Here is a 26,654-nt window from a genome sequence, read left to right on the forward strand (position 1 = left end):
TTCTGGCCTCTCTGGCCTCTCTGGCCTCCCTGGCCTCTCTGGCCTCCCTGGCCTCTCTGGTGCCTCTGGACTTTCTAGCCTCTATGGCCTCTCTGGACTCTCTGGACTCTCTGGTCTCTCTGGCATTGCTGATCTCCGTGGTCTCTAAAGCCTCTCTGGTCTCTCTGGTCTCTCTGTTCTCTAAAGCCTCTCTGGTCTCTCTGGACCCGCTGGTCTCGCTGGTCTCTTATGTCTTGTTGCTCATGTTGCTGGTGTGATACTTCAAGGTTTAATTAATGGGCAAATTCAAATATAACAATAAAGAACAGATCTTACTATGCTCTTACAATGCAGGCTAAGGGTCTACTTAGTTGAGACTAAGAGTCTACTTAGTTGAGACAAAGAGTCTACATAGTTGAGGCTAAGAGTCTACTTAGTTGAGGCTAAGGGTCTACTTAGTTGAGACTAAGAGTCTATTTATTTGAGGCTAAGGGTCTACTTAGTTGAGGCTAAGGGTCTACTTAGTTGAGGCTACGGGTCTACTTAGTTAAGGCTAAGAGTCTACTTAGTTGAGGCTAAGGGACTACTTAGTTGAGGCTAAGGCTCTACTTAGTTGAGGCTAAGGGTCTACTTAGTTAAGGCTACGAGTCTACTTAGTTGAGGCTAAGGGGCTCCTTAGTCGAGGCTAAGGCTCTACTTAGTTGAGGCTAAGGGTCTACTTAGTTGAGACTAAGAGTCTACTTAGTTGATGCTAAGGGTCTACTTAGTTGAGGCTAAGGGTCTACCTAGTTGAGGCTAAGGGTCTACTTAGTTGAGGCTAAGGGTCTACTTAGTTGAGGCTAAGGGTCTACTTAGTTGAGACGAAAAGTCTACTTAGTTGAGGCTAAGGTTTACTTAGTTGAGGCTAAGTATCTACTTATTTGAGGCTAAGGTCTACTTAGTTGAGGCTAAGGCTCTACTTAGTTGAGGCTAAGGTTTACTTAGTTGAGGCTAAGTATCTACTTATTTGAGGCTAAGGTCTACTTAGTTGAGGCTAAGAGCCTACTTAGTTGAGGCTAAGGGTCTACCTAGTTGAGGCTAAGGGTCTACTTAGTTGAGGCTAAGGGTCTACTTATTTGAGGCTAAGGGTCTACTTAGTTGAGGCTAATGGACTACTTAGTTGAGGCTAAGGGTCTACTTAGTTGAGGCTAAGGGTCTACTTAGTTGAGGCTAAGGGTCTACTTAGTTGAGGCTATTGATCTACTTCATGTTCTAATCATCTGAGCATATTTTTTCCCTTTCAATTTCTACTCTTACTTTCCCCTGGCTGCTAGACTTTGAAACCACTTGAACTAACATTTCCATATACCGTTAAACATACCGAGACACACCGCATTTAATTACCTTCCATATCATTTGCATATCATTCTGAATGAAAGAGGTAAAAAAAAAAACTTTGAATTTATTACCAGCTAATGGCAATTAGACTGGATTAAAGCAGAATGAAATGAACTCTTAGAGAAGAAGAATCGCTAATAGGAACAACTGAATGTACATTATTCATTTAATTATGTTTAAGTTGGTAATTTAACAATTATAAACCTTCTTTTCAGTTAACAGTTTGTTAATTAACTTCTAGTTTGCACCTAATCAGGGCAGGATTCATTCGTTGGGTTTTCCCCCTTTCTGACTGAAAGCTTTAATTTAGAGTTTCACCCTGTTTAGCTAAGACTTGTTTTGTTGTTTGTTTCTTTTAGATTAAATCACATCAAATCCCAATTACAGTTTGATTTCCATAATCAAATAATTACAAGAGTGCTGTCTTCATTCCAGGAATGATTTCTTGGGTGTTACAGTGGAATCTTGTCAGGAAGCTCCAGGTCAGAGTCAGTGGCATGACATGAATGTAGTTAAGGTTCAGCTTGTCACTGTAGAGTTGTCTCCTCCCATGTCTAACGGTGGACCAGTCTGGTGGACCAGACTGTGTTTATGGTAGTCTCTCCATCCATCCCAACAGGGCCTGTCCTGTCAGCCTTATCAGAACTAATGAGTGGCCACTGCTTATTACTCCCCTCCTTCTCCATGCGGTCCCTGGGTCTGGATCTCTTGGAGCACTATCCTGGCTCATCATTCTAGCCAGTGTCTGCCCAGTCCAGTCAGTGTCTAACCTCTGTAGACCTTCCCGCCGTGGGAACGATGTGCTCTTCATGCCCTGATGAACCAAAGGTCCTGTCATCCTCCGAATCTCAGCTACCTCTCTCTCTCTCTCTCTCTCTCTCTCTCTCTCTCTCTCTCTCTCTCTCTCTCTCTCTCTCTCTCTCTCTCTCTCTCTCTCTCTCTCTCATAAATTGTCAGGAGTGCTGGGCAGCTGTCTAATCCATGTTCGTAGGCCTTCCTGCTCTGAGTACATTAGACCATCCCTGGGGACAGAGGGAGGCAAGGGCAGGGACATGGGGTGAGTGTTTCGCAGAGTGTGTGTTTATGAAGGGAGTGGGGGCTGTAGTCAAGGCAAACCTGCACATATAAGCGAGGTCTCCTCCCACACGCGTTCTCTCAAGCTCCTTGTGAGTGCTGCTGGGCAAGCCGATAGTGGCAGACAAGGATTTGTCGGAGTGGTGGGGGCAGGGTGAGGGAGGGGGGGGGGGGATTCTCCCACCACCAACTATTAGCTGCAGTTTCAACCCCAGCCAAAGTGTCCTCTTGAGCGAGTGATATTCCCATGCCCTGACGCATTCCTGCTTGAGATCGCAGACGCGTTTTTGGGGGTTGTATTTATTTTTCCTCCCCCTACGTGGAGTCCAGGATGTAGCCCCAATGCATTCCCACTGACCTACGTGGGAGGAGGAACTACAGAGCCCTCCTGTACACACACACACACACACACACACACACACACACACACACACACACACACACACACACACACACACACACACACACACACACACACACACACACACACACACAGCGCCATTAGGCCGGCTACCATGGGGCTGTGCTCTCTGTTAAAGACCGTAGTCACACTGAAAGTTCTGCTCTCTGAGTTATTCTAACTGGGGATAGAAGTCAGATTAAGAGCAGGTTGTCATCCTCCTCTTCACAAGACCGGGTCCCTTTGAAATGGAAAGTGACACAAATACTTGATGTCATGTTACGGTGAATGAGATCTTCGTGTAGGAAAATCAAAATCTCAGAATCTCTGGCTGAACATCCAGCTACATCCATCCTGTACATCCAGCTACATTCATCCAGTACATCCAGCTATTCATTTACATGTTCAATTCAAAGCACTCTGCAACCAATCAACTGAATCCTTATATCACGTAAGCAGCTCTTTAAATCAGCTCTTGTGTTGGTTATTTACTCTCTGTGATTAGCAAATTGTATTTGAGTTTCTAAGGTTGTTTAATTTAAAAGATAATATTGAAACTATTTAATGTCTTGCCCTGGCCTTACATTAGTTGTTAAGAATTGATGCATGTGCATATAACTTCAGGCCCAAGGGATGTAGGACGAGTATTCATGGTTATGTAAGGAAGGACCCTAAGGGTGTATGAAAGGATTCCTATGAGCATTTCATAGCTTTGTCACAGACTTTATGGTGCATCCAGTAGGTCACAGACTTTATGGTGAACCCAGTAGGTGATAGAGTTTAGGGTGCACCCAGTAGGTGACAAACTTTATGGTGCACCCAGTAGGTGACAGACTTTATGGTGAACCCAGTAGGTGACAGACTTTAGGGTGAACCCAGGAGGTGATAGAGTTTAGGGTGCACCCAGTAGGTGACAAACTTTATGGTGCACCCAGTAGGTGACAGACTTTATGGTGAACCCAGTAGGTGACAGACTTTATGGTGCACCCAGTAGGTGATAGAGTTTAGGGTGCACCCAGTAGGTGATAGAGTTTATGGTGCACCCAGTAGGTGACAGACTTCAGGGTGCACCCAGTAGGTGATAGAGTTTAGGGTGCACCCAGTAGGTGATAGAGTTTAGGGTGCACACAGTAGGTGACAGACTTTATGGTGCACACAGTAGGTGACAGACTTCAGGGTGCACCCAGTAGGTGATAGAGTTTAGGGTGCACCCAGTAGGTGATAGAGTTTAGGGTGCACACAGTAGGTGACAGACTTTATGGTGCACACAGTAGGTGACAGACTTTAGGGTGCACCCAGTAGGTGATAGAGTTTAGGGTGCACCCAGTAGGTGATAGAGTTTAGGGTGCACCCAGTAGGTGACAGACTTTATGGTGAACCCAGTAGGTGATAGAGTTTAGGGTGCACCCAGTAGGTGATAGAGTTTATGGTGCACCCAGTAGATGATAGTGTTTATGGTGCACCCAGTAGCACCCAGCAGGTGATAGAGTTTAGGGTGCACCCAGTAGGTGATAGAGTTTAGGGTGCACCCAGTAGGTGACAGACTTTATGGTGAACCCAGTAGGTGATAGAGTTTAGGGTGCACCCAGTAGGTGACAGACTTTAGGGTGAACCCAGGAGGTGACAGACTTTAGGGTGAACCCAGTAGGTGACAGACTTTAGGGTGAACCCAGTAGGTGACAGACTTTAGGGTGAACCCAGTAGGTGACAGACTTTAGGGTGAACCCAGGAGGTGACAGACTTTAGGGTGAACCCATTAGGTGACAGACTTTAGGGTGAACCCAGGAGGTGACAGACTTTAGGGTGAACCCAGGAGGTGATAGGATAAAAGTCAAAGGCATACAATAACACAATTAAGTGACTAAATGTGTTGGATCCATAATGGTTGTTTATTTTTTGTATAGTAGTAAACTGTATTGTGGTGGTGGGAACACAGTAGTCAAACGTATGTTGAATTTCTCTTGACAGACATTGACCCTGAGCTGAAATAGTGATCCATTAATACCCAAGTGATGGTGTGAGGAGGACAAAGAGGAGGAATGACATCCCTTCTTCCTGGGGAAGAGAGAGTAAAGTCTAACATCCCTGTTTTCTCAGAGCAGTCAAAATCTCTGGACTGTTTCCTGTCTGGGTCCTTCCCATCCCTCCATGTGGAGGAACACAGGAAGTAACTACCCTCTAGGTGCTCTGAATGTCAGAATGTGGTGAGGACATTGCTCGGGGGCCTGATTCATGTTATCATCACACTCCAAAGCTTCACACATTCCCCTCGTTCATCTCCCACGCTGAAGCTAGGAGCCTTAGGGGCCAGTGACATCACCAGGAAAATTAACCTCTCTTCCTGCTTTACTGTGACTAGAGTACAGCCACTGGCTAAGTAGAGAAAGAGAGAGGAGAGGGGTGTGGTAGTTTCTGAGAAGTCTAGGGGCTTAGAGAAACCAATCAACTCAATTTGATTGGTTGGAAATGAACATGCTTGATGATTACTGCGTTGTCACTTCTCATGCTTGATGATTACTGCGTTGTCACTTCTCATGCTTGATGATTACTGCGTTGTCACTTCTCATGCTTGATGATTACTGTATTGTCACTTCTCATGCTTGATGATTACTGCGTTGTCACTTCTCATGCTTGATGATTACTGTATTGTCACTTCTCATGCTTGATGATTACTGCGTTGTCACTTCTCATTCTTGATGATTACTGCGTTGTCACTTCTCATGCTTGATGATTACTGCGTTGTCACTTCTCATGCTTGATGATTACTGTATTGTCACTACTCATGCTTGATGATTACTGTATTGTCACTTCTCATGCTTGATGATTACTGTGTTGTCACTTCTCATGCTTGATGATTACTGTATTGTCACTTCTCATGCTTGATGATTACTGCGTTGTCACTTCTCATGCTTGATGATTACTGCGTTGTCACTTCTCATGCTTGATGATTACTGTGTTGTCACTTCTCATGCTTGATGATTACTGTATTGTCACTTCTCATGCTTGATGATTACTGCGTTGTCACTTCTCATGCTTGATGATTACTGCGTTGTCACTTCTCATGCTTGATGATTACTGTGTTGTCACTTCTCATGCTTGATGATTACTGCGTTGTCCCTTCTCAGCAAGACTTTAAAGACTGACTGTTGTGATTTACAGTATAAAGTCAAATTAATTCCGAGATGGACTGTTCAAAATAAAGGCGTGTCTGCTGTCTTCTTGGAGCAATTGACACAGAAGTACAAATGTTTGTTTTGAAAGGGGCGGCAGGGTAGCCTAGTGGTTAGAGTGTTGGACTAGTAACCAAAAGGTTGCAAGTTCAAATCCCCAAGCTGTCAAGGTACAAATCTGTCATTCTGCTCCTGAACAGGCAGTTAACCCAACGTTCCTAGGCTGTCATAGAAAATAAGAATTTGTTCTTAACTGGCTTGTGTAGTTAAATCAAGTTAAAATTAAAAAAAGACAACATCAGCATATGTTTACAAACAATGTGTAAACAAAGGGATTAAGTGACTCTGATAAATCAACTTATTTTTGTATCTGGTGAGTCACAGGCCTGAGACCTGAAGTCATCTTTTGGATGGAACAACATTGTGCTTGAACACATCTTGGTTTGGTTACCCGCTCTGATGTAGGCATTAAAATCGGAAACACGCCGGATTTTTCTCTTAGCATTTTCGAGATATCCTGGGATGTTGAGTTGAATGCAGACCCTCATAAGGAAGAGTACCTGACGGGATGTTACAGAGGCTGTATGAGTGACATAAAATCCAGCTGTTACATTCGCCACTCCTAGCTAGCACAGAGTAGAGACATGGAGCTCTATGATGTCATCCGGAACACTCTCATTCTCACTGTGTAATGGAAAGAATTCTGGCATCACTCGGCTTTTTACAGAAACATACAGTCATTTGACAGTGTGACTTGGAGAATTTATACATGTTCCAATTGGGGCCATTTTCTCAGCCCCACAAAATACAATTACCCACAGCACTTGTCACGTTTGTTGGATGATTCTGAAGTCGTCCGTTGACTGCACCTTCATAATCTCGAAATGAGGTACTCTTGTGGGCCTAATAACTTACATCATTAGAGGGAATGTTCTGTTTGGGGGGGGGGTTAAGCTATTGTAATGGGAAGAAAACGAGTGATGTAGAAATATGCCAAGTCATCCTCAATCAAAGGCATGTTGATAAACTGCAGATATTTACCCTTTGTCTATGGTGACATGATAATTAGGAATGACAGGCTACGCAGTTGTTCTACATTAAGAATGAAAGATCTCAGTGTTTCTTTGGGTATAAATATTAATAAAAATGTGTGCAATGGTAGATTGTCCTTATGTTACTTGGGGGGGGATTATATCATTTTGGACAGTTTGAACAGCCTTACCATCAGAAACATAGAGGAAATACAATACATGAATCTCTGGTATGCATACCTATACCAAATCTATATGGATTATAGGGTTAAATAAATAAACATCTAGGATTTTGTATTCTAGCATAAATCAAATCAAATCACATGTATTTCTATAGCCCTTCTTACATCAGCTGATATCTCAAAGTGCTGTACATAAACCCAGCCTAAAACCCCAAACACCAAGCAATGCAGGTGTAGAAGCACGGTGGCTAGGAAAAACTCCCTAGAAAGGCCAAAACCGAGGAAGAAACCTAGAGAGGAACCAGGCTATGAGGGGTGGCCAGTCCTCTTCTGGCTGTGCCGGGTGGAGATTATAACAGAACATGGCCAAGATGTTCAAATGTTCATAAATGACCAGCATGGTCAAATAATAATAATCACAGTGGTTGTCGAGGGTGCAGCAAGTCAGCACCTCAGGAGTAATGTCAGTTGGCTTTTCATAGCCGATCATTAAGAATATCTCTACCGCTCCTGCTGTCTCTAGAGAGTTGAAAACAGCAGGTCTGGGACAGGTAGCACGTCCGGTGATCAGGTCAGGGTTCCATAGTTGAGAATGGAGCAGCAGCACGGCAAGGTGGACTGGGGACAGCAAGGAGTCATCATGCCAGGTAGTCCTGAGGCATGGTCCTAGGGCTCAGGTCCTCCGAGAGAGAGAAAAAAAGAGAGAAAGAGAGAATTAGAGAGAGCATACTTAAATTCACACAAGACAGGAGAAGTACTCCAGATATAACAAACTGACCCTAGCCCCTCAAAACATAAACTACTGCAGCATAAATACTGGAGGCTGAGACAGGAGGGGTCAGGAGACACTGTGGCCCCATCCGATGATACCCCCGGACAGGGCCAAACAGGAACCCCACCCACTTTGCCAAAGCACAGCGCCCACACCAATAGAGGGATATCTTCAACCACCAACTTATCATCCTGAGACAAGGCCGAGTATAGCCCACAAAGATCTTCGCCAAGCACAACCCAAGGGGGAGCACCAACCCAGACAGGAAGATCAAGACAGTGACTCAATCCACTCAAGTGAAGCACCCCTCCTAGGGACGGCATGAAAGAGCACCAGTAAGCCAGTGACTCAGCCCCTGTAAAAGGCTTAGAGGCAGAGAATCCCAGTGGAGAGAGGGGAACCGGCCAGGCAGAGACAGCAAGGGCGGTTCATTGCTCCAGAGCCTTTCCGTTCACCTTCACACTCCTGGGCCAGACTACACTCAATTATATGACCCAATGAAGAGATGAGTCTTCAGTACAGACTTGAAGGTTGAGAACGAGTCTGCGTCGCTCACATGGGTAGGTAGACCATTCCATAAAAATGGAGCTCTATAGGAGAAAGCCCTGCCTCCATCTGTTTGCTTAGAAATTCTAGGGACAATTAGGAGGCCTGAATCTTGTGACCGTAGCGTATAGGTATGTACGGCAGGACCAAATTGGAAAGATAGGTAGGAGCAAGCCCATGTAATGCTTTGTAGGTTAGCAGTAAAACCTTGAAATCAGTCCTTGCCTTAACAGTAAGCCAGTGTAGGGAGGCTAGCACTGGAATAATATGATCAAATTTTTTGGTTCTAGTCAGGATTCTAGCAGCCATATTTAGCACTAACTGAAGTTTATTTAGTGCTTTATCCGTGTAGCCGGAAAGTAGAGCATTGCAGTAGTCTAACCTAGATGTAAAAAAAGCATGGATTAATTTTTCTGCATCATTTTTGGATAGAAGGTTTCTGATTTTTGCAATGTTATGTAGATGGAATCTTGATACGTTTGTCAAAAGAAAGATCAGGGTCCAGAGTAATGCCGAGGTCCTTCACAGTTTTATTTGAGACGACTGTACAACCATCAAGATTAATTGTCAGATTCAACAGAAGATCACTTTGTTTCTTGGGACCTAGAACAAGCATCTCTGTTTTGTCGGAGTTTAAAAGCTGAAAGTTTGCAGCCATCCACTTCCTTATGTCTGAAACACAGGCTTCTAGCGAGGGCAATGTTGGGGCTTCACCATGTTTCATTGAAATGTACAGGTGTGTGTCATCCGCAGTGAAAGTTAACATGATGTTTTCGAATGACATCCCCAAGAGGTAAATGAGATTTGCAATATGTAACAAAACCAGAATAGCATTACACAGAGATATATTACACAGTGATGGATGAGTAGATTAAGTAATGCAGAATACCTGTGGTTGCTTTGAATCAATAGCCGTGAATGATGGGTTTGTAGTCGGTTATCTATTAGCTAGAAAACAGGCCAATTCCAGTGACTGGTGCAGATGCAGCAGCCATAATCTATTTACCTTTGTTCCACCCAGAGGCACTGCAGTTCGGAACAGATGTTAGCAGATGTTATGAGCCAGGTTCCATGTGACATAAAAGTGTGACATTTTAGCCGCTAAAACCCAATCCACACAGGAACACTATAATGACATTGTGTATATGCAGAGACCTAGAGCGCCCTCTAGTTTGAACTATTTTAATGATTCAACACCTTTATCCAGTGGGAACGTATTCTAGTCATACTGTAACTAACCATCCTCTTACATGACCTCCTGCTCCCTCTGATGCATTACCTGTCTGAGGAGCCGTTTTTTTGCGCTCAAGGCGACCTGGAGCATTACAGCAACTCTCTCTGGGTCAAATAATGAACAACTCTGCACTATGAAAGAACCTGCTAGTCTCTTTACGAAGAGGACCTGAAAGAAAACAGCCGGCCTGTAAAGAGCAGCTATCGCCCCCTCCATTCCTCTTCCCGCCCTCTACTCTCATATCTTCCTCTCTTCCTTTCTCTTCCTGCCTTCAAAACTCTCAACGTTCCCAAGAGCTCCCACCTTTATTCCTGCGGTTTGTTTCCTTCTGCAGACTTACCTAACATGATCTTGGCAACGGACCACGGCCAATAATCCCTGGTGTGGGAGAGAGGTTTGTGGGTGTGCGCTACGTCTTCTCCACTCCTCTTCCACTTCTTCCACTTCTGCCCTGCTTAAACTTACACACAAAATGATTAACGTTGACGTTTGGATGAGTTTACATATGTTATGTTTTTTCTCTTCTGTTTAGCAATTTCTGAACACATTCTCCAACATATAAAATGTAAATAATTGGGACTATTTGTTTGATTGGGCTAGCTTTTAGAGTGTAAAATTTGGTACGGCAATACAGTGCTGGGTGTCAATGTAAAAAGACAAACAAACAGACAAATCATATATTTGGGGAAACCTTATTTGCGCTATTCTCTGGCAACAGAGAACAAATACATGTTTTTGTTATCTAGACTGGAGGTAAAGTGATCTTTACAACTGAATTAAACACGTGCACCTCAGAAAACACCAATTTCTTGGCATATTGATGGAGTGTTAGGGATTTATGAAAGGTCTCTTATTCCTAAATGATGTTCTATATCTTTCTGTGTAAATTCTGCCCTGCATTAGGCATCAGACGATGCTTGGAAACTACTTGGCCCGACAAGGTGGGGGATTGGCAACAGAGGCTTATGCTCGTTAATCAGTCTTACAAAAACGCAATCTCCGAACAGATGTTTCTCCTTCTTTTCTTTTTTTTCCTCGCTGGCAGCTGCAAAGCTGTTTTAGGATGAGTGAGATTGGGAACAGGACACCACCTGTGTCTGCGATGTTTTCGCGCGCAGCCATACAGGACCCCGTGGCTGGGAGCATCTGAGCTAATCTGTTGGAGACAAGAGAAGCAGAGGCACAGTGTGTTATTTTCAGATTGCCCTCAGTCCAGGAGGTGCTTTGTGCTCTCCCTTAATTGAACAGCATGTCCAGGCAAGACAACATGAAGGGAGTTGGTTTCTGGTAATCCTTCGGAAATTCTGTAAGACCTACAACCTTAGAAAAAAAGGTGATATCTAGAACCTTAAAGGGTGCTTCGGCTGTCCCAATAGGAGAACACTTTGAGGAACCCTTTTTTCGTTTCAGGTAATGTTGAACCCTCTGTGGAAAGGGTTCTACCTGGAACTGAAAATAGTTATTCTATTTGAACAGCCGAAGAATGCTTTATGAACCCTTTTTCCAAGAGTGTACAATAGGCCACATGTAGGGGCGGACACTGTTTAGCAGAAATATACAAGAGGACTGCTCTATCAGTAAAGTTTCTCTCACGGCAGCCACCTTACTATAAACTCTTAGAAAAAAGGGTTCCAAAGGGTTCTTTGGCTGTTCCCATAGAGTTATACATGGAACCGAAAGGGTTCTACCTGAATCCAAAAAGGGTTCAGCCAAAGAACCCTTTTAGGTTCTAGACAGCACCTTTTTTTCTAAGAGTGTACCACTCCAGTGCCTCTTAGTTTAACCCTCAGCTTAACCATTCATCATATGAAGGCCTATCTGTTGTTTAGCTCCGATAGTCATCTGGATATTATGAGCAGCTATTTGATCATGCTTGGCTAATCATTTAGCTCAGGTCATGGGGATATGGGCCTAATGCATTCAGTTTACAACTGACCAGGTATCCCCTTTCCCTTTAAAGCCTCTCTGTCGGTCTTTGACAAAACAAACTCTAGCTGCTCTGCTTTCTCTGCAGTTTGGCATTTATTGTCTGTGCCTGTTATATTCCAGGGACTAGAACCGTTCAAACTGAACACCCAAACCTCTGGACTGATACTGTGTTGGTTGTTATATTCCAGGGACTAGAACCGTTCAAACTGAACATCCAAACCTCTGGACTGATACTGTGTTGGTTGTTATATTCCAGGGACTAGAACCGTTCAAACTGAACATCCAAACCTCTGGACTGATACTGTGTTGATTGTTATATTCCAGGGACTAGAACCGTTCAAACTGAACACCCAAACCTCTGGACTGATACTGTGTTGGTTGTTATATTCCAGGGACTAGAACCGTTCAAACTGAACACCCAAACCTCTGGACTGATACTGTGTTGGTTGTTATCTAACTTCACAAGCTTTATTCAACATCCCAAATCCTTTATAGTTGTTTTCTCCTTAGCAACAGTTCATTGTTTCAGGGACTACTAACATCACCATACACAGTGGACCTGTAGAGTCCAACCCAACCTCAAAATGAAGGATGTTAAAATGTTGAATTTCCTATAAAAGCAGTATTTAACAGCAATATTTTTTTAAGGCCCAGAGATACTCTTGGAGTCTCAATAAAGGAAAGGATTCCGTCATCAAAAGACCTTTGATATGTTTTGTTAAACTAGAGGTGAACAGCAAATATCGGTTTTAGAGGCATTACTGACATTTCCTTGAAATTGGATAATTGTACCCTGCCTATGCAAAGCATTCAAAAGAGGCCACACAATTTGGCATGAAAGATATATTTTTTGGTGAGGATTAAATTATATGTTGTCGATGGAAGCATTTGTGCTATAATTTTGTGTCTCCCTTTCTTGAGACGTATCATTTTATACTGGATGTACTCTGTGCCAGCAAATGCATAATTTTACATTGTTGCTATGTGCTAGAGGATGGTGATTATCAACGTAGGATGATGGTTAGCTTAGCCTGAAGGTTGAACAAATATCACTTCTGTGAGAGTGCTCTTTTATAGGAAAATCTCCCCCTCCCTTTTTTCACTAATTCACTCTTTGCTGATCTCACCACTGGTTGCGCTAATCATTGTTTTTTACATTTGTAAATAAAGTGTAGGTTTGAACCTGTCTATTCTGATAGTTAGATACAGATGTGAATTAGACGGATAAACACTCAAAGATTGTTCCTGAGGCCTCCTACTGTGACCCAGGCATTAATTCAAGTTCAAGCTCAAGTTAAATAATCTTGACATGTTTAAACTCCACAGCCACTGTATAGGGTGTGACAAAACCGTGTTCCGTAGTCAGAAGTCAATACGGTGGGCATAACACAAATTAACACAACACATTGTTTAATTTCCCTTTTATATTAGACTTTTAACAACATCCGTTCAGTTTGTGGTATTTGGTGGAGTTATATCGACATACAGTAAGTATTGTTTGAAGCTTTTTTGTGCTTCAGAAATTGCAATAACAAACAGTTACCTCACAGCATGGGGCCAGGGAAGGCATCTGCTCGCAGTGACACAATGTCATAATATGGGAGGGGGGAGGTGCCCTCTTTAGCTGTTAAGCTGCCAGGCTAACTCACCGGCTGTGACGTAACAAGCTACCAATGTCAATATGAAAAGATAGCAAAACCATTAAGGCACAGTACTAGATATGTACACACCTGACGCAGGTACCTGATTATAGGGAGGAGAGTACTGATAAACATGACAAGCAAGCATGTGTATACGCACACACACACACACACACACACACACGCACACACACACACACACACACACACACACACACACACACACACACACACACGCACACACGCACACACGCACACACACACACACACACACACACACACACACACACACACACACACACACACGCACACACACGCGCACACGCGCACACGCGCACACGCGCACACGCACACACGCACACACGCAAATTGTTATGATTCTCTGTAATCAGATTACACTAAGCATCCTAAATACGCAGCGTTATACATTTTTTTTGAAATATAAATATATCACATCTTTCAAAAAGCATTTATCCCTGGAATTACAAACTAATCTGAGGATGTGTGTGTGTGTGTGTGTGTGTGTGTGTGTGTGTGTGTGTGTGTGTGTGTGTGTGTGTGTGTGTGTGTGTGTGTGTGTGTGTGTGTGTGTGTGTGTGTGTGAGAGACGTGGGGGGGATCTATACAGTGAGTATGTGGGGTATTAACCCATTTCTGTAAAGGATCATACAGACATATTTTATTATGATTTTGACCAGTTTGAACTTACAAACCCTGTTCGTCTGGACAAAATTAGAAGCACCATAATAACAGACGGATGCAAGATTTAGCTGTTGTCAGGCAAACTTAGAAGAGACTGTTTTTAAAATGTGTAGTATTACCAGTTGCATTTGCTCTATATTGGGTCCATTCAAGCTTAATGTCCTTTATAAAGCATTTGTAAAATTGTTCCTCTGCTGTTCTTTACTTAAATCATAGGGTAGCTGAATTTACTCTTTAATTATAGGTCTATTTTCCCCTCACCAGTCAATTGTTCCATTCAATCACAAATTCCTGTGGGATGCCTATATCGACATAGGTAACATAAAAGATGAATAAAACATTATCAAATGTCAACAACGTCATCCATATCCACCATATTACACAACTTGTGTTGTCGACAAAACATATATCATTCGGTTAGCTCAGTGAAATATCCCTATATGGGGTAGCGTTGAGGTATAACTAACGGCATAGCATGGTGCCAAGCCACAGGTTTGCTCCTGGGATGGAGGATCCAGGAGAGAGGGAGGCTGAGCTGTGAGCCAGTCACACCCATGCCCTTAGGCCCTGTGGTCGGGTGGAGTGGGCTGAAGCCCTGCGTGACAAAGCAACAGCAGAAACCTTTTGGTTAGTTACAGAGGCAAGGAAAGAGACTCTGGGTAAATAAACACTGTACTATTGAGAGAGACCTCATCCAAGGAAATATATATTAAGGATCGTATTTCTGAAAGAGCTGTGTCGAAATGAAAATACCCTTGATTTAGAATCCAGTAGTATATACTTTTATACTTTCATGGCTGAGGCCATTTTCTATTTTTACATTGTATCAGGTTTCAGGTATGACCCAGATGCAGACAGTGTCGAAGAAACCAAAGTTTATTCCTGGAACAGGAGACAAAGGGCTGTGAGTCATGGGTTTAACTCTGGACACATGAAAGGTGGGATGTATGCGGAGGGTACAGGGCAACAGAAGATGAACACCAGAGGGGCTAAAGACTTTGGAGATGGGAAAAGGGCCGATAAAACGGGGAGAGTTTGTGGGATGCCACCCGGAGGGGCAGATCCCAGGTGGACAGCCATACCTTCTGCCCAAGATGATACCAGGAGCCGGGTTCCGGTGGTGATCCGCTTGTCGTCGATACCTGGAGGTGGTCTTGAGGAGAGCCTGCAGGGCTCCTCCAGGTACGACGACAGCGGCGGACAAACGTCTGGGCTGAAGGTATGTTGACCTTTTCTTCTTGCTCAGGGAAGAGTGGGGGCTGATACCCCAGGGAACACTCAAAGGGTGATAAGCCCGTGGCAGAGCAGGGAAGAGTGTTGCAGGCGTATTCGAACCACACAAGCTACTGGCTCCAGGTGGTGGGAATGGAGACCAGACAGTGTGCAGAGTAGTTTCTAAGTCCTGGTTGGCTCATTTCGACTGGTCATTGTACTGGGGGTGAACCCGGAGGACAGGCTGGCCGACGACCCAATGAGGGTGCAGAACACCTTCCAGAAACAGGGGGACTCCGAGAGGACTCCGGTCAGAGACCATGTCTACTGGCAGTCCATGGATCTGGAAGACATGCTGCACCATGAGCAGGGCCGTCTCTTTGTCAGAGGGTAGCGTAAGAGGAATGAAGTGGGCGGCTTTGGAAAACCAATCCACCACGGTCAGGGTGGCCATCAGACAGGGGCAGACCCGTGGCAAAGTCCAGGGAGATGTGAGACAGGGGACGGTGAGGGACAGGCAGAGGTTGGAGGAGAACGTGCAAGCGGTGACGAATGCGGAGGCGTCAGGAACCATGGTAGGCCACCAAAAGCATTTTTGCACAAAAGCCAGGGTCCGACAGGAGCCTGGGTGGCAGGCAAGCCTGGAGGAGTAGGCCCACTCCAGGACCGAGGAGTGGACCATGTCAGGAATGAGCATCCGGTTATCTGCCACCCCAGGGTCCGGCCGGGAACACTATGCCTCACGAACCTGCTTCACTAATCCCCAGCTGAGTGCCACCAACCAGGCACGAGGTGGGAAGGATGGTCTCAGGTTCCGGGGTAGTAGCTATAGTGGCGTGACAGCGCATCCGGCTTGACATTCTTGGATCCCGGCCGATATGAAAGTGAGAAGGTGAACAGTAGGGCCCACCTAGCTTGCCTGGAATTGAGGTGCTTGGCAGTGGGGAGATATTACGGGATCTTGTGGTCGGTCCACACAATGAAAGGATGACCCGCCCCCTCTAGCCAGTGCCTCCACTCCTCCAACAGCATCTTCACCACGAGAAACTCACGATTCCCACATCATATTTCCTCTCCGTGGCGTTGAGGCGGTGGGAGAAGAAGACCCTAGGATGTAACTTAAGGTCCAGGGCAGACCTCTGGGATAGGACAGCCATCACTCTGACATCTGAAACATCGGCCTCCACCACGAACTGGCGGAACGGGTCAGGATGAACCAAGATGGGAGCTGTGGTGAAGCGGTGTTTGAAGTCCCGGAATGCCCAGTTAGCAGCTGGGGACCACGTGAATGGAACCTTGGGAGAGGTGAATGCAGACAGGGGGGAGGCAAGGGTGCTGTAGCCCTGGATAAAAAGGCGATAAAAGTTGACGAATCCCAGGAAACGTTGCAGCTGTACTCTGGACGTAGGCTGGGGCCAATCCACCACAGCTCTCACCTTCCCGGGATCCATTCTATACACTCCCTGCAGCGATAATGTAGCCTAGAAAGGGGATGGTGGAGCAATGGAATTCACACTTCTCTGATTTTACAAAAAGCTGGTTCTCCAGGTGGCGTTGGAGAACCTGTCGGACATGGAGCACATGCCCTCCTTGCCTGGTCCATGGGTTTTGGTGGGTGGCCCTCTCTTTGCAGGTTTATTGCGGTTCCATATTCTTTAATTTTTTAAATAATGTGGGATGTTCAATGTTTCAGATATTTTTTTATAACCCAACCCTGATCTGTGCTTCTCTACAACTTTGTCCCTGACCTGTTTGGAGTGCTCCTTGGTCTTCATGGTGCAGCTTGCTTGGTGATGCCCCTTGCTTAGTGGTGTTGCAGACTCTGGGGCCTTTCAAAACAGGTGTAGATATACTGAGATCATGTGACAATTAGATTGCACGTAGGGGGACTTTATTGAACTAATTATTGACATCTGAAGGTAATTGGTTGCACCAGATCTTATTTAGGGGCTTTATAGGAAAGATGGGTGAATACATATGCACCCACCACTGTTCCGTTTTCAATTTTAAAAATATATGTTTCAAAAAGTTATTTTTTTCATTTCACTTCACCAATTTGGACTATTTTGTTTATGTCCATTACATGAAATACAAATAAAAATCTATTTAAATTACAGGTTGTAAATCAACAAAATAGGAAAAAAATGCCAAGGGGTGAATACTTTTCCAAGGCACAGTAGGTTGATAGGGGTTGTATTGTGGCTGACCTGGCCTATAGAATGCCCATCCAGTGCTCTAACGACCATGGGAATGTAATGGGCTGAGTGGGGATATCCAGCTTGGAAGCCAGGTTAGCGTCAATAAAGTTATCATCTGCCCCAGAATCGATGAGTATCCAGAGAGATTTTGATTGGTTCCCCCACAGCAACATGACATGAAAAGGGATGCGAGTATGGGCGAGGAAAAGTTATCCATATGGATGACCAGAGTACTCGCTCCTACCGGTGAGCCTGGTCTTTTAGTGGTCAGGTGGAGACGAAATGACCAGTAGTCCCGCAATACAGGCAGCTCTTAGTGTGACGCCTGTATAGCCGTTCAGCTGGAGACAGCCTAGCTCTGCATCATTGCATAGGCTCAGGGAGAGGTGATTCGGCAGTCTTCGGAGGCTCTCGGCGGATCTCGGATAGCCTTGGGTTTCCTCGGCAACGGAGCCATCGGGGACTTCCAGGATACCTCAGAGGCAAGGTGGAATTGAATCTCCTCTCCTTCCTTTGTTCCCGTAGTCGCCTATCAATCCGAATGGTCAAGGCGATGAGCGATTTGAAATTCATCAGTAGTTCCTGGGATGCAAGCTCATCCTTTGCTTCCTCCAATACTGTCCAACAGCGCTCCTGGGTTCAAGCACTCTCAGCTGCCAACTTGTGGAAATCGACAGCGTAGTCTGCCACACTACAGGAGTCTTGTCGTAGCTGGAGCAGCTTACGAGCAGCCTCTCTCCTGAACAACGGAGAATCAAACACCGTCCGAACCTCCTACACAAACTCTTCCAGACTGAGGCAGATGGCGGATTGTTGCTCTCACACCCCCGTGGCCCAGGCGAGTGCCCTCCCGGATATCAGCGTCATGATGTACGCTATCCTTGAGTGGTCTAAGGCGAATGAAGAAGGCTGCAGTTCGAAAAATATGCGCACCGGGAGAGAAAAGCCCGGTAGGTTCCTGAATCTCCAGGGTAGCGTTCCGGAGGAGGAAAGCGGGGTTCTCGGGACATTGGGGCAGGCTGGGAGATCACCGTTGTGGTAAGCTGCCTAACAGGTAAACCACGGAATTGTTCCAGCAATGTGTTAAATGGTCGGTCATGGTGTTTGACCAAGGTCTGGAACCCACCCATGAGACCACGAAGCAACTCATAGTGTCTTCCAATGGTGGCTCCTTGGGAGGAGAGGGTTTTGCAGAGCTGGTGCGAGTCTGCTGGGTCAGTCATGGCCAGTTCGTACTATCAGGTTTCAGGTATGACCCAGTTGCAGACAGTGTCTGAGAAACAAAAGTTTATTTCTAGTACAGGGTCAGGCAAACGACAGGTCAAAGGCAGGCAGAGGTCAATAATCCAGAAAAGGTGCAAAAGGTCCAGAGCGGCAGGCAGTCTCAGGGTCACGGCAGGCAGGGGTCAATAATCCAGTGAGATGGGACAAGGTTTAGAATAGCAGGCAGGCTCAGGGTCAGGGCCGGCAGAAAGGTCAAAAGAGGGAATGATTAGAAAACAGGAACAAGAACAGACAAAAGCAGGGGAACAAATGCTGGTAGGTTTAACAAAACAAAATGAACTGGCAACAGACGAACAGAGAACACAGGTGTAAATACACAGGGGATAATGGGGAAGATGGGCGACACATGGAGGCAGGTGGAGAAAAGCACAAAGACAGGTGAAGCAGATCAGGGTGTGACACATTGATGGAATTACAATTCCATCTTCATAGAATGTTTAGTTTCATCATAGTTTGGGCTTGTAAAGATTTTGAAAGACCTTGTATATGAAATCTGAAGTAATAATGTGGCTTCATATCTTGTTGTGGTTTTGATAGATTTGATCATAAATCGTGAAAATAGCCCATTTATAACACATTAACAACACATTTATAACATTGAGGGACTGTGAGCCTTTTCACCACAAGTATGTTGGAGAGCCTCACCAAACTTGATAGAAAGGTTAATTTCAGCACCGACCAAATCTGAAGTTTTTTTTACCAACGTGTTTTTTGTTTTGAAAGGTTCTCATCTGACATATAATTTGGACTGTGGTCTGTTTGAATATTGCCCTGCGGCTTGGCTGACATTTAGCAAACCTATGTGGAGTTGACATAACTTGTTTGTGGTTTACCTTACTCCAAAGGAGTGTATTCACACAGAACATTTTTATGACTTAATGCTAAGAGAGTTGGCTCCACATTCATATATCACACAGCAGAACTTTCCAATCTGGACTCTGGACTCTGGACTCTGTCTTATTAAACGTTAGCACGTCTTTATTTTGTAATGGACAATAGAAATGGTCCCTCTACATTTGGACTCTAAGACAACTGTAAAACATTTCTTGACTCACTAAGTTCCTATAGGGCTACATTAGACTTTCTTGGTTGCCATTGTATTAGTCGACTTGAGTCTTTGTCTGCTACTTACCCGACCCACTGGCTAAAAGGTTGAATAATTGGGCTTGAGTCAATTTATATGACATACACATTTTAAAGTACCAGCAACTCTCTGTCATGGTTCTGGAGTCATTGATGTACACACATATGAGAGCAGAGTACATCTGAAATACTTCTTATTTCTGGTAATTATCTAAATGAAGTAGAGTTAGTTGTTCTTGTTTATTGATATAAAACCAGTGTTGTCTTGTTTATTGATATTAACCACTGTTGTGTTATTTATGCCTATGTTTTTACCATCAGTTATTAATCAAAGGGAAGACAGGGAAATGTTTTTGGCACTGCTCCCTCCCCTCCCACCCTATGCAGTGCAACACAGACGCCGGAGTTCAGCACTTGGGAAATACTGGATTCCCGAGGGGATATAACTTCAGTCCCACTCAACAACTCCATTAACAATAATAAAGTACCTCTGCCTTAAGGTAACATTTTCAATTTAGCATTATTTGTGTCTATAAATTGTATTCCTTGGTTCCGAACTCACCCGGACAGTCTTTGTGTAAGGGGAATACACTGACTCCCATGGGACCAATATCCCCCTTTTAATTAAATTCATAAAACTACCTCAAGGACAGACAGAACATTAATATGACCTCATGGACTACCATCTCACCAACTGCCAGGAAATCATGCTTTTCTGTTTCCATACTCTGTGTGGCAGTAGAGTTTGTCATTTATCATCCTCAATCAATTGGGAGGATGGTAATAATGTCATACCTGTTGTCACCTTAGACAGAAAAGTGACTATATCAACAACACATGGTTAAACACGATAAATGAGTGATGGATATTTTTTAAGCAATGGATAATGTATTTGATGTGGTTTACTGTGTTACAGCCCTACAATAACCCTAATGATATACCCATCCAGAAGTAAACATTAGGTTTTTAACATATTGTGGAAATGTGTCTAGCTTGTAATCAACAGTAGATTACATTTCTTTGATGTGAACAAAACAACTTACAATAATTACATTGTGTTAACTTCTACATGATCGGTGTCCCTTCCACAGGACGGTTGAGTTAATGTAGGCTAATGCAATTAGCATGAGGTTGTAAGTAACAAGAACATTTCCCAGGACATAGACATATCTGATATTGGCAGAAAGCTTAAATTATTGTTAATCTAACTGCACTGTCCAATTACCTGTAGCTATTACAGTGAAAGAATATGGTTGTTCTTTTCTTTATTAATTTTCGCCATATCTATTGTGTTATATTCTTCTACATTCCTTTCATATTTCCACAAACTTTAAAGTGTTTCCTTTCAAATGGAACCAAGAATATGCATATCCGGATGCTACACTACAGGACTGTTTTGCTAGCACAGACTAGAATATGTTCCGGGATTCATCCAATGGTGTTGAGGAATACACAACCTCAGTCATCGGTTTCATCAGTAAGTGCATCGATGACGTCGTCCCCACAGTGACTGTACATACATATCCCAACCAGAAGTCATGGATTACAAGCAACATCTGCATCGAGCTAAAGGCTAGCGCTGCCGCTTCCATGGAGCGGGAGACTAAGCCGGACACTTATCAGAAATCCCGCTATGCCCTCAGACAAACCATCAAACAAGCAAATCGTCAATACAGGATTAAGATTGAATCCCATTACACCGGCTCTGTTACTCGTCAGATGTGGCAGGGCTAGAAAACTATTATGGGCTACAAAGGGAAACGCAGACGCGAGCTGGCCAGTGATGCGAGCCTACCAGACAAACTAAATGCCTTTTATGCTCGCTTCGAGGCAAGCAACACTGAAGCATGCACGAGAACACCAGCTGTTCAGGATGACTGTGTGATCACGCTCTCGGTAGCCGATGTGAACAAAACCTTTAAACAGGTCAACATTCACAAAACCGCAGGGCCAGACGGATTACCAGGACGTGTACTCAAAGCATGCGAGGACGAACGGTCAAGTGTCTTCACTGACATTTTCAACCTCTCCCTGACCGAGTTTGTAATACCTACATGTTTCAAGCAGACCACCATTTCCCCTGTGCCCAAGGAAGCGAAGGTAGCCTGCCTAAATGATTACCGCCTCGTGGCTCTCACATCGGTAGCCATGAAGTGCTTTGAAACGCTGGTCATGGCTCACATCCTCCCGCACACCCTATACCCACTCCAATTCTCATACCGCCCCAACAGATCTACAGATGACGCAATCTCAATCGCACTCCACACTGCCCTTTCTCACCTGGACAAAAGGAACACCTGTGTGGGAATGTTGTTAAGCCTATGACAAAATATTTTAATCATCAGTCCAACTGAGTGAAGACTTTCATTACAAACAGCACTGTAGTGGAATTCATCAGTTGGCAGTGAGAGATCTTCCTATGTTAGCCTCTGTAGAGTATGGCAGATACTTGGCATTATCTGCTCTCCCATCAATGGCAATTTACATCAAGAGTTTTAAAAGACAGCTATTTATGATACGCTGCACAAATAACGTAAGCAATTTATCTATTGCTTACATTATATCCCGAGCGTGTGTCCGGTTCGCAGCGTGGGTTTGAAAATTTAACATAGTTCAATGAAACTTGGAAATACTCACAACTTGGTTATTAATATTCCACTAGGCCTGAGAAAATAAACTTACTGTCAAAGAATATTGCCATGGCATCTCAAGTTGACACAGCAGTCAAACTAGTTGTCAGTAATGCATTGTTGTTGATCACCTCTTTCAATAAGGGCCAAAATCCCAAACCATTCATTATATTTCAATTTATGTTTTATTTTTCATTTCCCCTTTCTTTTCCCCTCTTCAACATGAATGGTTGAAACAATCTGGATTCTGTAGAAAGAAAGAAAGCCTGGTTGGCGAGGCAGGATGTGTCTTGCTGGGATCCTAATATGAGATTGTGGGGCACAGCTGACTGTAGACACTGTAAGGACACGCTGAACAGATTTTCTCACACATTGTAAAATGAAAATGACAGTTTTGTCAGTGTTAGTGGCCTGGCAGTGCTAATAAGCTAATCCTTCTTTGTACCCTGAACAAAAATATAAAGGCAACATGCAACAGTTTTTAAGATTTTACAGAGTTAAATTCATATAAAGAAATCAGTCAATTTAAATACATTTTTAGGCCCTAGTCGATGGATTTAAAATCAAATCATACTTTATTTGCTACATGTGAGGGAATACAGCAAGTGTAGACTTTACCGTGAAATGCTTACATACAAGCCCTTAACCAACAGTGCAGTTCAAGAAGAAGAAAATATTTACCAAGGAGGCTAAAATAAAAAGTAATAATAAAAAGTAACACAATAAGAATAACAATAAAGAGGCTATATACAGGTGGCACCGGTACCGAGTCAGTGTGAGGGGGTACAGGCTAGTCGAGGTAATCTGTACATGTAGGTAGGGGCGAAGTGACTATGTATAGGTAACAAACTAAAACAGTGAGTAGAAACAGTGCACAAGAGGGGGGTTGGGGGGAGCTTGGTGTACTGAGCCGTTCGCACTACCCTCTGTAGCGCCTTATGGTCAGATGCCGAGCAGTTGCCTTACCAGGCGGTGATGCAAACGGTCAGGATGCACTCGAAGGTGCAGCTGTAGAACTTTTTGAGGATCTGGGGACCCATGACAAATCTTTTCAGTATCCTGAGGGAGAAAAGGTGTTGTCATGCCCTCTTCACAACTGTCTTGGTGTGTTTGAACCATAATAGATTGTTGGTGATGTGGACACCAAGGAACTTGAAACTCTTGACCCACTCCAATACAGCCCAGTCGACGTAAATGGGGGCCTGTTTGGCCCACCTTTTCCTGTAGTCCACGATCAGCTCCTTTGTCTTGCTCACACTGAGGGAGAGGTTGTTGTCCTGGCACCACACTGCCAGTTCTCTGACCTCCTCCCTGCAGGCCGCCTCATCGTTGTCGGTGATCAGGCCAACCACTGTTGTGTCGTCAGCAAACTTAATGGTGTTGGAGTCATGTTTGGCCACACAGTCATGGGTGATCAGGGAATAAAGGAGGTGACTAAGTACACACCCCTGAGGGGCCCCAGTGTTAAAGATCAGTGTTAACCTGAAGGGGCTGCAGGTTCCCAACTGGGAACACCCCCCCCCCTTCAGCCCAAACGGTGGCACAGGGAAAGCAAAAATATTCTTAAAAATATTTAACCTCCACACATTAACAAGTCCAATAGCTTAAATGAAAGATAAACATCTTGTTCATCTACCCAGCATGTCAGAATTTTAAAATGTTTTACAGCGAAAACATAGCACATATTTATGTTAAACCACCACTAGGAAAGCATAGAATATGTAGCCACATTGCTATGCAAAATAGCATTACATTTACATTTAAGTCATTTAGCAGACGCTCTTATCCAGAGCGACTTACAAATTGGTGAATTCACCTTCTGACATCCAGTGGAACAGCCACTTTACAATAGTGCATCTAAATCATTAAGGGGGGTGAGAAGGATTACTTATCCTATCCTAGGTATTCCTTGAAGAGGTGGGGTTTCAGGTGTCTCCGGAAGGTGGTGATTGACTCCGCTGTCCTGGCGTCGTGAGGAGTTTGTTCCACCATTGGGGGGCCAGAGCAGCGAACAGTTTTGACTGGGCTGAGCGGGAACTGTACTTCCTCAATGGTAGGGAGGCGAGCAGGCCAGAGGTGGATGAACGCAGTGCCCTTGCTTGGGTGTAGGGCCTGATCAGAGCCTGGAGGTACTGCGGTGCCGTTCCCCTCACAGCTCCGTAGGCAAGCACCATGGTCTTGTAGCGGATGCGAGCTTCAACTGGAAGCCAGTGGAGAGAGCGGAGGAGCGGGGTGACGTGAGAGAACTTGGGAAGGTTGAACACCAGACGGGCTGCGGCGTTCTGGATGAGTTGTAGGGGTTTAATGGCACAGGCAGGGAGCCCAGCCAACAGCGAGTTGCAGTAATCCAGACGGGAGATGACAAGTGCCTGGATTAGGACCTGCGCCGCTTCCTGTGTGAGGCAGGGTCGTACTCTGCGGATGTTGTAGAGCATGAACCTACAGGAACGGGCCACCGCCATGATGTTGGTTGAGAACGACAGGGTGTTGTCCAGGATCACGCCAAGGTTCTTAGCGCTCTGGGAGGAGGACACAATGGAGTTGTCAACCGTGATGGCGAGATCATGGAACGGGCAGTCCTTCCCCGGGAGGAAGAGCAGCTCCGTCTTGCCGAGGTTCAGCTTGAGGTGGTGATCCGTCATCCACACTGATATGTCTGCCAGACATGCAGAGATGCGATTCGCCACCTGGTCATCAGAAGGGGGAAAGGAGAAGATTAATTGTGTGTCGTCTGCATAGCAATGATAGGAGAGACCATGTGAGGTTATGACAGAGCCAAGTGACTTGGTGTATAGCGAGAATAGGAGAGGGCCTAGAACAGAGCCCTGGGGGACACCAGTGGTGAGAGCGCGTGGCGAGGAGACAGATTCTCGCCACGCCACCTGGTAGGAGCGACCTGTCAGGTAGGACGCAATCCAAGCGTGGGCCGCGCCGGAGATGCCCAACTCGGAGAGGGTGGAGAGGAGGATCTGATGGTTCACAGTATCGAAGGCAGCCGATAGGTCTAGAAGGATGAGAGCAGAGGAGAGAGAGTTAGCTTTAGCAGTGCGGAGCGCCTCCGTGATGCAGAGAAGAGCAGTCTCAGTTGAATGACTAGTCTTGAAACCTGACTGATTTGGATCAAGAAGGTCATTCTGAGAGAGATAGCGGGAGAGCTGGCCAAGGACGGCACGTTCAAGAGTTTTGGAGAGAAAAGAAAGAAGGGATACTGGTCTGTAGTTGTTGACATCGGAGGGATCGAGTGTAGGTTTCTTCAGAAGGGGTGCAACTCTCGCTCTCTTGAAGACGGAAGGGACGTAGCCAGCGGTCAGGGATGAGTTGATGAGCGAGGTGAGGTAAGGGAGAAGGTCCCCGGAAATGGTCTGGAGGAGAGAGGAGGGGATAGGGTCGAGCGGGCAGGTTGTTGGGCGGCCGGCCGTCACAAGAAGCGAGATTTCATCTGGAGAGAGAGAGGGGAGAAAGAGGTCAGAGCACAGGGTAGGGCAGTGTGAGCAGAACCAGCGGTGTCGTTTGGCTTAGCAAACGAGGATCGGATGTCGTCGACCTTCTTTTCAAAATGGTTGACGAAGTCATCTGCAGAGAGGGAGGAGGGGGGGAGGGGGGGAGGATTCAGGAGGGAGGAGAAGGTGGCAAAGAGCTTCCTAGGGTTAGAGGCAGATGCTTGGAATTTAGAGTGGTAGAAAGTGGCTTTAGCAGCAGAGACAGAGGAGGAAAATGTAGAGAGGAGGGAGTGAAAGGATGCCAGGTCCGCAGGGAGGCGAGTTTTCCTCCATTTCCGCTCGGCTGCCCGGAGCTCTGTTCTGTGAGCTCGCAATGAGTCATCGAGCCACGGAGCGGGAGGGGAGGACCGAGCCGGCCTGGAGGATAGGGGACATAGAGAGTCAAAGGATGCAGAAAGGGAAGAGAGGAGGGTTGAGGAGGCAGAGTCAGGAGAAAGGTTGGAGAAGGTATGAGCAGAGGGAAGAGATGAAAGGATGGAAGAGGAAAGAGTAGCGGGGGAGAGAGAGCGAAGGTTGGGACGGCGCGATACCATCCGAGTAGGGGCAGTGTGGGAAGTGTTGGATGAGAGCGAGAGGGAAAAGGATACAAGGTAGTGGTCGGAGACTTGGAGGGGAGTTGCAGTGAGGTTAGTGGAAGAACAGCATCTAGTAAAGATGAGGTCGAGCGTATTGCCTGCCTTGTGAGTAGGGGGGAAGGTGAGAGGGTGAGGT

General features: G+C 45.2%; 1 long non-coding RNA gene across 4 annotated transcripts in view; it reads right to left on the reverse strand.

The window, feature by feature from the left end:
• Positions 1–3,883: 3,883 nt before the first annotated feature.
• The window catches only part of LOC135547655 (uncharacterized), a 106,183-nt gene continuing 83,412 nt past the window's right edge, over positions 3,884–26,654 (reverse strand). For 2 of the 4 annotated variants that reach the window (XR_010456730.1, XR_010456733.1), the window contains exon 4: positions 3,884–10,921. This is a non-coding gene — a long non-coding RNA (uncharacterized LOC135547655). The remainder of the gene's footprint in view (positions 10,922–26,654) is intronic. The other 2 variants (XR_010456731.1, XR_010456732.1) reach the window with 2 other exon arrangements.

Source organism: Oncorhynchus masou, chromosome 10 (assembly GCF_036934945.1).
Source record: "Oncorhynchus masou masou isolate Uvic2021 chromosome 10, UVic_Omas_1.1, whole genome shotgun sequence".
NCBI classification, from domain to species: Eukaryota; Metazoa; Chordata; class Actinopteri; order Salmoniformes; family Salmonidae; genus Oncorhynchus; species Oncorhynchus masou.